Genomic DNA, 13568 nt, shown 5'->3' on the forward strand with positions numbered 1-13568 from the left:
CTCTTTCCCCAGGGTTAAAGCGGCCGGAGCGTGAAGCTGATCACTCTCCTCCAGCTAGTGCTGAGGTCAAAGAAATGTGGATCTATACATCCACTCCTCCATACGTCTTCATGGCGTAGTGGCTTAATTGGTTAAGCACAGGGAGAACTTCAAGTTTTTTACATTGCGTAATTTTATTACATTCTATGCACTGAACTTATAGTGATAGATTTCATATGATGATGTACAAATGCAACACGTTTATTAAATCATAAGCACAAATGCGATTAATCTGCAACTGAGTGGCGTAAAATATGGAAATGCCGCTCCCCATAAAAGGTCAGATTTCTTCGTTGAAGCACAGGCTTCATCTGGAAGACTGGTGAAACAGATTCCAAGACTATCATCTCTTCAAGTTTCAACAGTTTTCTCAGTACCGCCACCTCCTAAATTTGCTCCCGTCCTCGTATCTGCCTAAATGTGGACGGTTTCACAAGCACAGCCCCAGGCATAGGACGGTTTGCCTTAAGGCGCGTCCACATTACTCGTGCTCATACTAGTGTGACTCGCTATGCTCGCGAGTAATGTGGACGATATGACAAGTCACGAGACAAGCAAATTTTAAATTTTTAATTGGTCTCTGACATTAAGGGAGGAACACAGACTGAGGGTGTTGAGGAGAATATTTGGACCAAAGAGAGATGAAGTGACAGGAGGTTGGAGAAAACTGCATAATGAGGAGCTTCATAACTTTTACTCTTCTCCAAGTATAATTAGAATGATCAAGTCAAGGAGGATGAGGTGGGCATGTCATGTGGCACGAATGGGGGAGACGAGGAATGCGTATAGGATATTGGTGGGAAAGCCGGAAGGAAAGAGACCACTGGGAAGACCAACGCGTACGTGGGAGGTCAATATTAGAACGGATCTTAGAGAGATAGGATTGGATGGTATGGATTGGATAGATCTGGCTCAGGATAGGGACCAGTGGAGGGCTCTTGTGAACACGGTGATGAACTTTCGGGTTCCATAAAATGGTGGGAAATTCTTGAATAGCTGCAGAATTGGCGGCTCCTCAAAAAGGGCTCAGCTCCATGAGTAAGTAAGTAAGCCAATAAATTAAGATACGACTACAGCCTATACACACTACGAGTAAATCCTCACGCGCCGAAGCCTGGCGAGCAACTGAAGTAGTTGGACGAAGATTTACGAGCACAAGTAAAAGCCCGACGAGCACGAGTAATGTGGACGCGCCTTTAGAACAGGCTTGCTGAGGCACTTCACGGTTTCGGTAATTCAAATCACTGAACGACTGGTGTGTGCACAGTCGGCAAATATAACCTCCAGTATTCGCAATCATGACTTCTTTCAATGCACCTTAACCCGTCAAAGCATATTATTTACAACATCTACTTTCTGCTTTAACATGAAAACACTCATAATTTGACCACAAATTATATTGTGGGATACAGACCCTTTGCTAGGCAAAGATTTCCAAACAAACAACGAGACAACACCGTTGCTATACAACAGCGCGGTACAGACGCTTCAATACAATTACTACCGGAATCGGTGTTAGAGAACCGGTTGCCAGGACCCTGCAACAGATGGACTACAACAGTGGTCCAGACCGAGGAGTTACCTTGAAGACAACTGTAGCGATCCTGTTAGTACCCCATGTCGAGGCGGGTTCGAATACCTCCACCCTAGCCCTCTGTTAGTCGTAGGAGGCGGCGAAAAGGGAACCCATTGCCTGGGGGTATAACTGTGGCACCCAGTTCCTGAGAGATTTAAATACGGGGACCTGGCCCTCGAGGTTGGGGGAGTCTCGAGTCTGAGACAGTAAAATATTATCATGAAACCCGCGGAACTCGGATCCGAGAATGACTGCGCTGGCGAGGACCAGCAGCAATTGTAAACGACAGACCCATCCTCTCGTCAGAGAGGATGTTGCATAAGGACTTGAATCTCCAATGTTGAAGCCGTTGCCAGGGAACGGCTGTTGAAGACAAGGCTGGGGTAATTTGTGAATTCTGGAGATTAGCGGTAGCGGTCGTGTATAAGTTGTCAATAAACCCATTCACTAATCGAAGCCCCTTCTATAGTCTCCACACGAAACGTGAGAATATTTATGGGTGTCAGCAATTTTCAGATTAATCAGCGATTATATTCGTGTACTTGTTAACCTGTTGCTTTTTACAATCGAGACACCACGTTTTCTGTGAGGTACTGGCTTGATTTATAAGTATTTAAATTACAATAATTGGTGCCTAACAAGAAAGAAGCAATTTTCATGAATACTCAGCTCAGTAAGCACTGCTCGGGCACAGCATAATTGTAGGCCAGAGGTGACACTATTGAAATTTCTCGTACATATTTCCTGTGCGCATGCGTGAGACGGCCATGATGTTTGATGTCTGAGCCAAGCAACACCACGCCGAGTTATCTTCGAGCTGAAACAGTATATATAGAGACAGCGCTCGAAATCTACTGTATACGAACATGGCAGCCGCCCTTCAAGGTCGTTGGACTGGCTGCTTGAGGATGAAAGGGGCCGACAAAGAGCGCGTGGATCCCACGCTTATTCTGTGGTTCCACTCCGGGATTACTTTCACGTATGAATCTCACGTATACTCTGTCCATTATGGGATCGAACATGCGTCATCGTCAGTTAGTGACGTAGACCATTACGTCATCATTAGAATGTTATTAGATTCTATTTTCAACCTAACTCCCCCATTTTCACACGCCAGTGAAATATGCGAACATGCTGTCACTTTTTGGGGTTCCGTGACTAATAACAACGGGTTCTGGATAACATGATTGGATTAATTGGCCATTCTATTACAATTTTTTTCCCCTTGACACTACAGCCCCAGTGGGCCTAGGCCTACCTCCATGAACTTCGGTTTTTCTAGATCTTACACATTCGACAGGACTCCTTGGGCGGGTGATCAGCTCGTCGCAAGGCCTCTACCTGTACACAAACACAGAAAAACACACACACAAACTAAACATCCATGCCCTGAGTGGGATTCGAACCCATGATCCCGGTTTCCAAGCGAGCGAAGATAGTAGACGCCTTAGACCGCTCGGCTACCGTGACCGGCTTAAACAACTGATTACTTTGATAGAATTATGTCATATCGTTTTAGTGCTTCGCATAATTTGTACACCCCTGTGATATCATGTACTCCCACAGTGGGTACAGAGAGAGAGAGAAATAGCACAATGCTTATACTGTGGAGGGCCCTATTAGGCCTGATAACCATAGGTCGCAGTAATTGGGGGGGGGGCAGTAATTTCCACTTCTGAACGTAGGCTGTTATATCTTTAGTGTCTTGAGACTGTGTAACGTGAAACCTCTCTCTGGGACTTGCAACACGAATGAAGGATTCCAGCTGACTTCGCAGTACCTTACAATTTAAATAATTCCTATATTCTGGAATAATTTTGTCAACTAGCGTTTATCCTGTATGCGAATAAGCAGTAAACTCCCTCGAATGTAACAGTTGTCTCTAAGTGTTTCGGCCGCCACTCGCCACCACCAGAAGGCGTAGCCAACACTATGAAGAAATACAGAGTGGTTCGAAATTACTGTCTGGGTTTCCGATGCCTATAGTTTTTAAACCGGAAAAACAAAATTAAAATATTTATGGAATATGAAAGTGTAACTGAAAATGTTTAATTACTTTTAGAACCAATACTGGAGAATTCTAAAAAACTTCAACATGTGCGCTTTTCGTGGCACGTATGATATCCCTCAAAGTGTTCTCCAGCGTATGCGGTGTAATTGTTTCGATCGCAGTAACACTACCAGTCTCGTGAAACTGCATTAACCAACGTCGGATAGCATTATCTTTTCCATACTGAGCTCTGTTTTGATAACGGACTATGTTTCCCAAAACCTAAGTACGGACACTTCATTCTCTTGACCAGTCGCCATTTTGAGTTATGACGTCATATTTTCTCCCAGGCATCAATGTGGCGAGTATAGCTTTGCCATTAAAACTTTATGAGTTATATTTTCAATTCCCTATAAGAAGTTTTGTTTTATTTTTCCCGGTTTGAAAATTATAGGCCAAGAAAACACCAACAATAATTTAGAATTACCCTGTACTTTAGATGTGTTTGGCCTATGTCCATACGCAGGTATAAGAGTTCTTAGTTCTGCATTTTTTTTTGTGAGACATTATTAATCAAAGCGAACACACTGACATGCCTCGACAGTTCTATGAAGCCATTCTGACCTACAGCCAAAATTCTGAAACTTATTTCACTACATTAACAGAAAAAGTTGGCTCGTATCCATGAAGTGTCCAGTTTGTGTCTCGGCCACAGCACCAACCATCCTGGTGTTTTGTATGCCTCCCCTTAGTCCATCAAAGTAAATGTTGGGATAGTACTTTATATTATGCCACGACCTCTGCCATACATAGCCAATTAATTATCTGCTATACAATCATTAATGGCAGAGTCTTTAAATAAATAGGCTCTTACGACAGTAACAAGTTCAGTGACGTTTCGGAGTAAGGTAGGGTCGAAGGGTATGCTTTTTTTTATTGCTAGTGAGGTGGGACTAAGTCCCTTGTACTGCGGCCACTATTGTACCAGCCCCAGATGATAGGTGAGGGTGATTGTGGAGCAATTGGTGGAATGAACACTGGCAGGGGAAACCGAAGTACTCGGAGAAAACCTGCCCCAGTGCCACTTTGTTCACCCCAAATCCCACATGACCTGACCCGGGCTCGAACCTGGGCCGCAGCCTGGGACTAACCGCCTGAGCTATGGCATGGCCTATGTCAACTAACTACACCTATCGAAGTATAACCAACTTGTATTTACGGCGAAAGCAATTTTACCATTGGTAATATGCAATGACATTTTTTTTATATTCTTTTACTTCCATTTGTTAGTTGAATGACCCAGATTGTAATAATTCTTTATCTTATCAGTTGATACCGCATGCAAACTAAGTGTTTGCCTAGTCCTCAAGTGAGATTACATAGAAGTTTTTATATCGATGCAATGTCTATCGTACGAGCGAGAGTAGCCTGCAGTAATAAATAAAGTGTGTCCCGATGAAACATATCCAAAATAAAATCATTATATCTCAGAATTAATTATACACATTAATGGAAACTATCGAAGCTTTTTTCTGCATATATAACTTTATTAATAAATTTCAACTTGGGCTTCCTTGGTGACACGACAAATATCCATACTTGAAGCATGTTTGGTGTTACCGTAGCCACAGCGTCCCTTATGAGGGCGTTCGGGTGTTGCAGATCCTTGATCTTAACCCGGCAGACAATGTTCTTCACATAACCGCACAAGAAAAAATCCATTGGGGTTATATCTGACGACCTAGAAGGCCAAGCGACTGGTCCACCTCTGCCAATTCATATCCCAACCATCTCTCTGTCCAGGAAATTCCTAACATGGTGGCAAATATGTGGAGGCGCATGCGCGTAAGCGGGGTATGAAAAAAAAAAAATTTCGGAGTTTTCCTTTCCAATGACATATACCGGATACGTGTATGACAATTAGTCTCCCAGATATACATTTTTTATTTTGGATACATTTCTTTCGGACACCCGGTATATAAGGAAGCTAACTGCGGATACAATACATGAACCCTTCAAGTGCCAAGTGTCGAAATTTTCGACCTTTACAAAAACTGCCATATCTGAAAACACGTTACGTCTATTGGCATTTTAAGATAACTACATAGTAAAGACCAACCAAGAACTGAGGGAATTATACAAAACTTATGATGTGGTAGCAGATATTAAAAAGCAGGAGGCTTTGAGATGTTGGAGTACGTGCTCAGAATGGATAAAACATTTTTTTTAATAATCCAGAAGGTAGAATAAAAGCGAAAAGCCTCAGATTGAGATTGATGGAAGATGTAGCGAATAATTTACTGGATATCAAAGTGAATAGATGGAGGCAAATGGAGAATTATATAGAAGAATGTGCATTTGTCGTAAAGGACGCCAAAGCTCTTAGGGGATCGCAGAGCCAAGGAATGACTGAATAAAACAGTGAAGAAAAAATTTAGGGCAAATTTCTGTTCCTACATTTCAATGTATTTGGGGATTTTATATACTCGTACATAACGTAATCATGAAAGTATAGACTTTCTGACAGCCTAAAGTGGCAGCTTGATACTGCAGGAATTCAAGACCGCGATTCTGGGTTTAAAACCACATTTTAAGTCTTGCGACGAAATTAGTGATAAGGCTACAGAATTAAATAGATTTCTGCGTCGTTCAACTTAGCCTTTTGAACAATATGAACATGAAATTTAATTAAATTATACTTAGTAATTAACATTACACCTCTCACAAAATCCACTGGGTCTATATTGCGAAGATCAATATACTGTCACGTGTTTATTGCTTGGTGACTAGTAGTGAGTTCTGGAATGGTAGATTGGATTTATTAACGCCTCCTTTACAATATCTTTTAATCTCAATCAATTATAGCGCTATCGCTAATCTACCCACTTCACCATTCACTAGGACACGCTAAGTTTTCTCAGTCTTCACTAGTCGTATCCTGGCAACGGATTTATAACGACCTCGCTGTAACTAGAGTACACATCAAGTCTTCTATCCGCAGGCTGACTCCGTTGTTCTCCATTTTACTCCTTTGTACGCCTTCAGTTCTCATTCTTCCACAACAAATACCAGCTAGTCAAAGTCAAGGTCAAAGTCAAAGTCACATTGCGACTGACGGTGGGTCAGTCAGTAAGTCTTTACGGTCTTGTTTCTGTGGGGCGCCTTCTCTGACGAGAGGACGGGTCTGTCTTTTGTATATGCTGCTGGCCCTTGCCAGCGCAGCCTTACTCGGGTCCGAGTCCCTTGTGACTCGCGACCATAATTTACTGTCTCAAAATTGAGACTTCCCTTTTCGGCCTCCTACGACTCGCAGGGTCACGGTGGAGGTATTCGACCCGGCCTCCACACGGGTCAAATACCAGCTATGGAACTCGACTCTCTTACATCCACTTTGCACGGACCACACGGAAAACACGGCCTATATTGTTGAAAAGCCTGTTTACAGCGCCGTTGCCTAGCAATAGATCTATTATTCCGCGCGTTTGCTTCAGCGGAAATGTGTTTAGCGACCCGTTCTCAGCAATGGGAATACCTTTTCAATTGTTGCGTGCGCGTATTTCGGACGTTGCCTAGAAATGGGTCTATATGTCAATATTAAAGCTGTTAAGGAAACTGTTCATGTTTATTTAAGAACCATACCAAACACACGAAAACACTTGTGAGCAAAATATGAAGCTTCTGATGTAGTACTTATAGGGCCTAATCACCATTGTTCTTCAGAGGGTTAATAGATTATGAATACGCCTTTAAGCCAGTGTGTTATCATATCTTCATAATTCAGTCTCGGATTGCAGACTAGACCTAATGCTGCGATATTCGACTGAATTCGAACAAGCGTCCATTACCGAACAGAGCCATATTCGAATTAGTCCACATCAAGAAATAATCATCTCATTTGGCTGCGTCCTTCGACTTCATTACTCGACTTACTCATGGAGCTGAACGCTTCTTGAGGAGCTGCCAATTCTGCAGCTACTCAAGAATATCCCAGCATTTTGTGGAACCCGAAGGTTCATTACCGTGTTCACAAAAGCCCTCCACTCCGCTAGTCTTGATCCTGAGCCAGATCAATCCAATCCATCCCATCTCTCTAAGATTCATTTTAATATTGTCCACCCAACTACGCCTTGGTCTTCCCAGTGGTCTCTTTCCTTCTGGCTTTCCCACCAATATCCTATATGCATTCATCTTCTCTCCCATTCGTGCTACATGCCCTGGACTACGAAAATTAATTTCATTGCGTTTTTTCACATTTTTACCTTCAAATTGCACTATTCTTGAGAAAATGGTGGGAAAATAATAGGCAGCAAAGGGCTACAGAATACAGCACTGGCGGAATAATAACTGGGAGGTGAAACCTGCCCCATTGTCCACCATAAATCCCACACTGGTTCCTCTAGGGTTCGACTGAACCCGTAACTCTGCCATAAGAGGCCGGCGAACAACGAAACGCCTGCTAATGATTAGCTTCGTCCGTTCGCCTGTCTGTAAGTATGAAATTAACTTGAGAAACGCTAAACGGATTTCCATGAAATTTGATACTGCGCCGTTTCGTAAAGTTTGTTGACCCATTCCAGTTTTGATTTCAATCGGACAGAAATAGCCAATATGCGTTTCTGTAAGCATTAGGAGAGTAACTGGCTAAGTATTTACTGAAGCGAAACACGTTTTGAAAAACCGTTGTAAAGAAATTTAAATACACATTTATGTCCAATAATTTAAGGCAAGATGAGATGGGCAGGGCATGTGGTACGAATGGGGAGAAGAGGAATGCATATAGGATATTGGTGGGAAAGCCAGAAGGAAGGAGACCACTGGGAAGTTCTTGAGTAGCTGCACAACTGGCAGCTTCTCAAGAAGGACTCAGCTCCATGAGTGAGTGAATTAGAGGCAGAACAATTTCGATATAGTTGAGATCCGATGAAAATAAGGAAAATTCTGAAAATCGTCATTAAAATAGTGGCAGAACTGCGAACATCGGCCGCGATGGGTTAATAATACAGTAAATCCTTGTTGGGTGGGAGAGTCAGTAGGGAAGAGACCACTAGGAAGACCAAGACGTCGGTGGGTGGGTAATATTAAAATAGATCTTATAAAGATAGGATAGGAAGATATGGATTGTACTGATCTGGCTCAGGAGAGAGACCAATGTAACATGGCAATGAATTTTCCGGTTCCATAAAATGTTGGGAAGTTCTTCAGTGGCTGCACAACTGGCAGCTTCCCAAGAAGAGCTCAGCTCTATGAAGTTAGAAAACCGTCGTTATAACGGCCCAGGATATAAAGGATAAAATCTGCCTGTTTACAGTTGTAAGAGATGTTGAGCCATTAAGAAACTTCTGTAGTTAGTAATATATTTAAAACAGATAAAAACCCCAATATAAAATTCTTTATGTACCCACATTGTGTCGTTGTATGTTTAGTGGTTGCATTGACTAAATATCCTATGCTATACTTCTGTCAATACCCCTTTCCCTCAGTAATAACGGACTTCCAAGACAAAGGAACTACCTGAAGTCTGTTTACCGTGTTTAAAGGCCGCGCCATAGCTCAAGCGGTTAGTCGCTGACTTCCCACCGCGGCGGCCCGGCTTAGAACTCGGGTCTGGTGGTGGGATTTGTGGTGGACAAAGTGGCGGTTTCCCTTGCCAATCTTCATTCCACCAATTACTCCACAATCACCCTCATCTATCATCTGGGGCTGGTACAATAGGCCAGAAGTGGCCGCAGTACACGGGACTTAGTACCACTCCACAAGCAATAAAAAAANAGGTTGCGGGTTCGAGTCTCGATGAGGTGGATTTTTTTTTTCAATTTACCTAATCCTTCCAGCCGCACTATGACCCTGGGGTCGACTCAGCGTCTAACAGAAATGAGTATCAGGAATCTTCTTGGGGGATAAAGGACGGTCAGAGCGTAAGGCTGTCAACCTTACTGACATCTGTGAGCCGATTGTCTAGAAGATGTGGGAGCCTCAACCTCTCCAATCCTGTGGGCCTCCACGGCCTGTTACAGGGATAACTTTACCTTTTTTATTTATTATTATTATTATTATTATTATTATTATTATTATTATTATTATTATTATTATGGCGCTACAGCCCTTTGTTGGGCCTTGGCCGCTTTTTCGGATTCTCAATCCTATACACAGTCGGCAGGACTCCTTGGGCGGGGGATCAGCCCGTCGCCAGGCCCCTACCTACACACACAGCAAATGCCCATACATATGCATACCTTGAGTGGAATTTGGATCCACGATCCCAGCGTTTGAGCGAAAGAAGACGTTTCATGCCTCACACCGCACGGCCACTGTGATGGGCAGAAGACTCTTGTAGTCAGGGTAAATGTTCCTACAGCAGGTTGCAGTGCCGTACAACACAGGGCAACGACATTAACTGGACAAAGGTTAGGAAGTAAATCCTAGCGTCCAGCTGAGTTAGGAGTGGTCAGTGGAAATCATGTAACATGAGCAGGTGGGTAGCAAAGCGCTTATTTCCTTCCGACATTTTTCGAATTAAAATGATGTTACGTACAGGTTCAGTACGAAAATGGGAAAATTTCAAGCACAAACAGAATTCTGATCAAACACTTGTCACTTCGTTTTTTTTTATTAAACTCTCTAGTAATGACTGGGCTTAAATTTAACAGAAATGTATCACGAATGTGTAGGGGAAAAAATAAAAAGGTAAAGCTGTCCCTGCAACAAGCCGCGGAGGCCCATAAGGTTGTGAGACATAGAGGCTTTCCATATTTTCTAGGCAGTCGGCTCACAGATTACGGTGAGGATGTCAGCCTTATGCGCCGGCCGCCTTTTATCTCCAGGAATCTTTCTGGTACTCAGTTCTGTTACAGGCTGAGTCGACGCCAGGGCCATAATGCGCCTGGAAAGACTAGGTTAATTGAAAAATCCAATGACTTTGGGGATCGAACCCGCGACCTTCCGACTTGTAGCATTGTGCCTCAACAAACTAGCTTAGGAAAACTGATTTTTAATAAACACCATTACAAATCGTATATATTTTCGTGTTTCAAATAATTATACCCACATTAATTTTTCGCACAGAATACATTATTATTTTTTATTATTATTCTTACAGGGGTGACACTGAGTCCACTTGGCGCTGCGACCACTACTGACCCATTGTACACAGCCCCAGATGATGGATGATGGTGATTGTGGAGCAATTGGTGGAATGAACATTGGCAGGGGAAATCGAAATACTTGTAGAAAACCTGCCCCAGTTTTACTTTGTCAACCACAAATCCCACATTATCTGACCCGGGCTCAAACCCTGGCCGCCTCGTTTGGAAACCAGCGACTAACCGACTGAGCTATGGCATGGCTTATAGAGTACATTAATGTATTTTATATGGCTTCCAGAATAGCGACTGTTTCCCTAAACAGCAGTAATCTGTTTGTGTTAGTAGCGGAGAAGCAATGTGTTTCCTGTGAGGTACGGACTGAATTTTTATATACTATTTGTAAAAGATCACTCTTTAAAGAGCTAAATACATACAATAGTCCTCAAACTAACTATGGCCGTGAATGAAATAGAAACCGCAGCGGAAGTCATCCAAAGCGTATGTAGAAAAGAAACCCAAGCCCCTCAAGTTGTTACCAATTGTTATGTTGTTGCTGCTAACCAGTCGGTCTGTCTGTCCGTCCATGCGGACACGGAATGGACCGGTCTAGACCACGTGCGGTGGGAGAACAAACGAGTATGTATAAACGAAACAACTGACGTTGTGGGCCCAGTCATTGAGACAAGACACTGGTTCTCCCACTGTTCCTGCGCGCCATTCACAAGCTGCCGGCAAATGTACTGCAACTTCTAATGCATCTACTTCTTACGTCAGCCCGCAGTTTTTTTTTTGTACCAAGGCTCGACGAATTATCTTGCAACCATCAGCTTTCATCGTGTTCAGATTCCTCTTATCGACAAACTGGTTTCTTGAAGTTAACACGGCGATGAAGACTACTGAATATTTTTGGATGTGATGCCATATAGTCTAGTAGATGTTTATCGACGTTTCGGCAAAAGTCCTGCCTCCATCTTCAGTGCCGAAGTGTAAATCGAGCAAGCAAACGTCAAGAAAATGTACTGCTTACTAAGGCCTTTGATCCTGAAGATACAGAAAGTACGTTCCTCCGAAACGTCGATAAGCTTAAGATTCCATAGGAAGATACACGACAAAAATATCCAGTTAGTGCCTCTAGTAGTGATTCATCTAATATAATCGAGAACATAACCGCTCGGTTGTAGTTCAACCAAGTCAAGGTGAATGGACCGCCTCTCTGGTCTAGTGATCAGAGTTCCTGCCTACAGTTTCAGAGGTCCCGGGTTGGAATATCAGCGCTACAAGTTTTTCTGAGAAGTAGTGAGTCTGGAACGGGGTTCACTCAGCCTCGNCCAGCGCTACAAGATTTTCTGAGAAGTAGTGAGTCTGGAACTCAGCCTCGTGAGGATAACTGAGGAGCTACTTCAAGGGAATAGCGGCTCCGGTCTAGAAAACCTAGATTAACGGCCGTGGGGGTCCGTTGAGCTGACCAGGCGACACCCTCTATCCGCTAAAGTTGCCACTAACTTCGCCGACAAGCTGCGGTCGCTCGATCGGTATAGTACGCTTGAGGACTAAAGCCATTGAGTTTGTAGTGTATTTAACGATGCTGCCAGTAAACCAGATGACTAGATGATTTTTGTGGCTGCTTTAGTACTCTGTCAGGATCTGAAGTGCATGGCATTGAATGGTAGGATAACTGGCGAACGAAAAATTGGGCAGGGTTTGGAAAATAATTGATCGTGACTTAACAGGGTACTATTCTGGAATAACACCTGGAGTGGCTGAGGAAAACAAGGGAAATGCAAGGATATTTGGTGTCCCGGCCGAGATTCGAGCCGGACACCTCCTGTATGAATATTGTAACATGCAGGCCCGTTGCTAAGTAATGACTTGGTAAAAAACACCCTTTAAAAAACACCCTTTGCTACGCAACAGATACCTAACATGTGCCAATGGACTGGCTGGTAAGCGGTGTTTTTGGCGCGGTGAGCGCCGATGGCTGCAACATAGGAAGGTGTTTTCTGTGAAGTCCGTGCCTAGATGTTATAAGCAGAACAATTAGTGGAGCGAGTCAGTTCAGTAAAATGAAGTGAAGTGAACTGGTGAGCAGTCAGTCAGAGAATTGCTGCAGTTCAGTCGTTGTGAGCTGTCGCTGTTAGAAGCTGGTAGCTGAGGCACGGGGATAGTTTAGAAGCATACAGTAAGGGGAACGTCCGCCGATGAAGCCGCTACCAGACAACGACTGGTGAATATAGACTGAGAAGACTTAAAGTGTGTGTTGTAGTGAACTGTAAAGCGTGTGAATTAGCGATAGCGCTATAGTTACTTGTAGTTACGATCAGTAGGTGTTCAATAAATCCAATTACCAATCTAAACCCCGTCTGTAGTCATACAAACACATGACAATATCAAGAGCGTTAATGCCAACCAGTGCGCTGGGTGGGATGATAATGTATAATCAATGAAAGGATATGGAAGGCAGCTTACGTAGCGTAATTTAAGCTACTAACTATAAAATCATTTTTTGGCTTTAATTAATTAAGCATAACGCCATGAAGACGTATGGGGGAGTAGAGGTATAGCTCCACCATTCTTAACCTCGGCTGTAAATATAGGTGAGTGTTCAGCTTCACGATCCAGGCGCTTTACCCCCTTGGACACTGTATAAGAGGCTGGGTGGGCCCCTGAGTCTATTTTGACGTTACTGAGTAGAGAAAAAATCCCGTGCCTCTACCAGGAATCAAACTCCGATTCTAGGACTGATGAAAGAGATCCGAACGGAGAACGTTCTGAACAGAAATCCTTCAAGTGTTACCGCTTGTGGCAATTTGCTCGCCATTATAAAAACGATGTATAATATTACATACAGAGCCACGAATTAAGGATCAGTATTATTGCTATT

The 13568-nt window shown here is 43.3% G+C and overlaps 1 protein-coding gene across 3 annotated transcripts in view; it reads right to left on the minus strand.

The window, feature by feature from the left end:
- The window catches only part of LOC111872693 (noggin-2), a 138211-nt gene that overhangs the window by 49283 nt on the left and 75360 nt on the right, over positions 1-13568 (minus strand). The gene's annotated exons all lie outside the window — the stretch shown is intronic.

The sequence above is a fragment of the Cryptotermes secundus genome, unplaced genomic scaffold (genome assembly GCF_002891405.2).
Source record: "Cryptotermes secundus unplaced genomic scaffold, Csec_1.0 scaffold143, whole genome shotgun sequence".
Taxonomy (NCBI): domain Eukaryota; kingdom Metazoa; phylum Arthropoda; class Insecta; order Blattodea; family Kalotermitidae; genus Cryptotermes; species Cryptotermes secundus.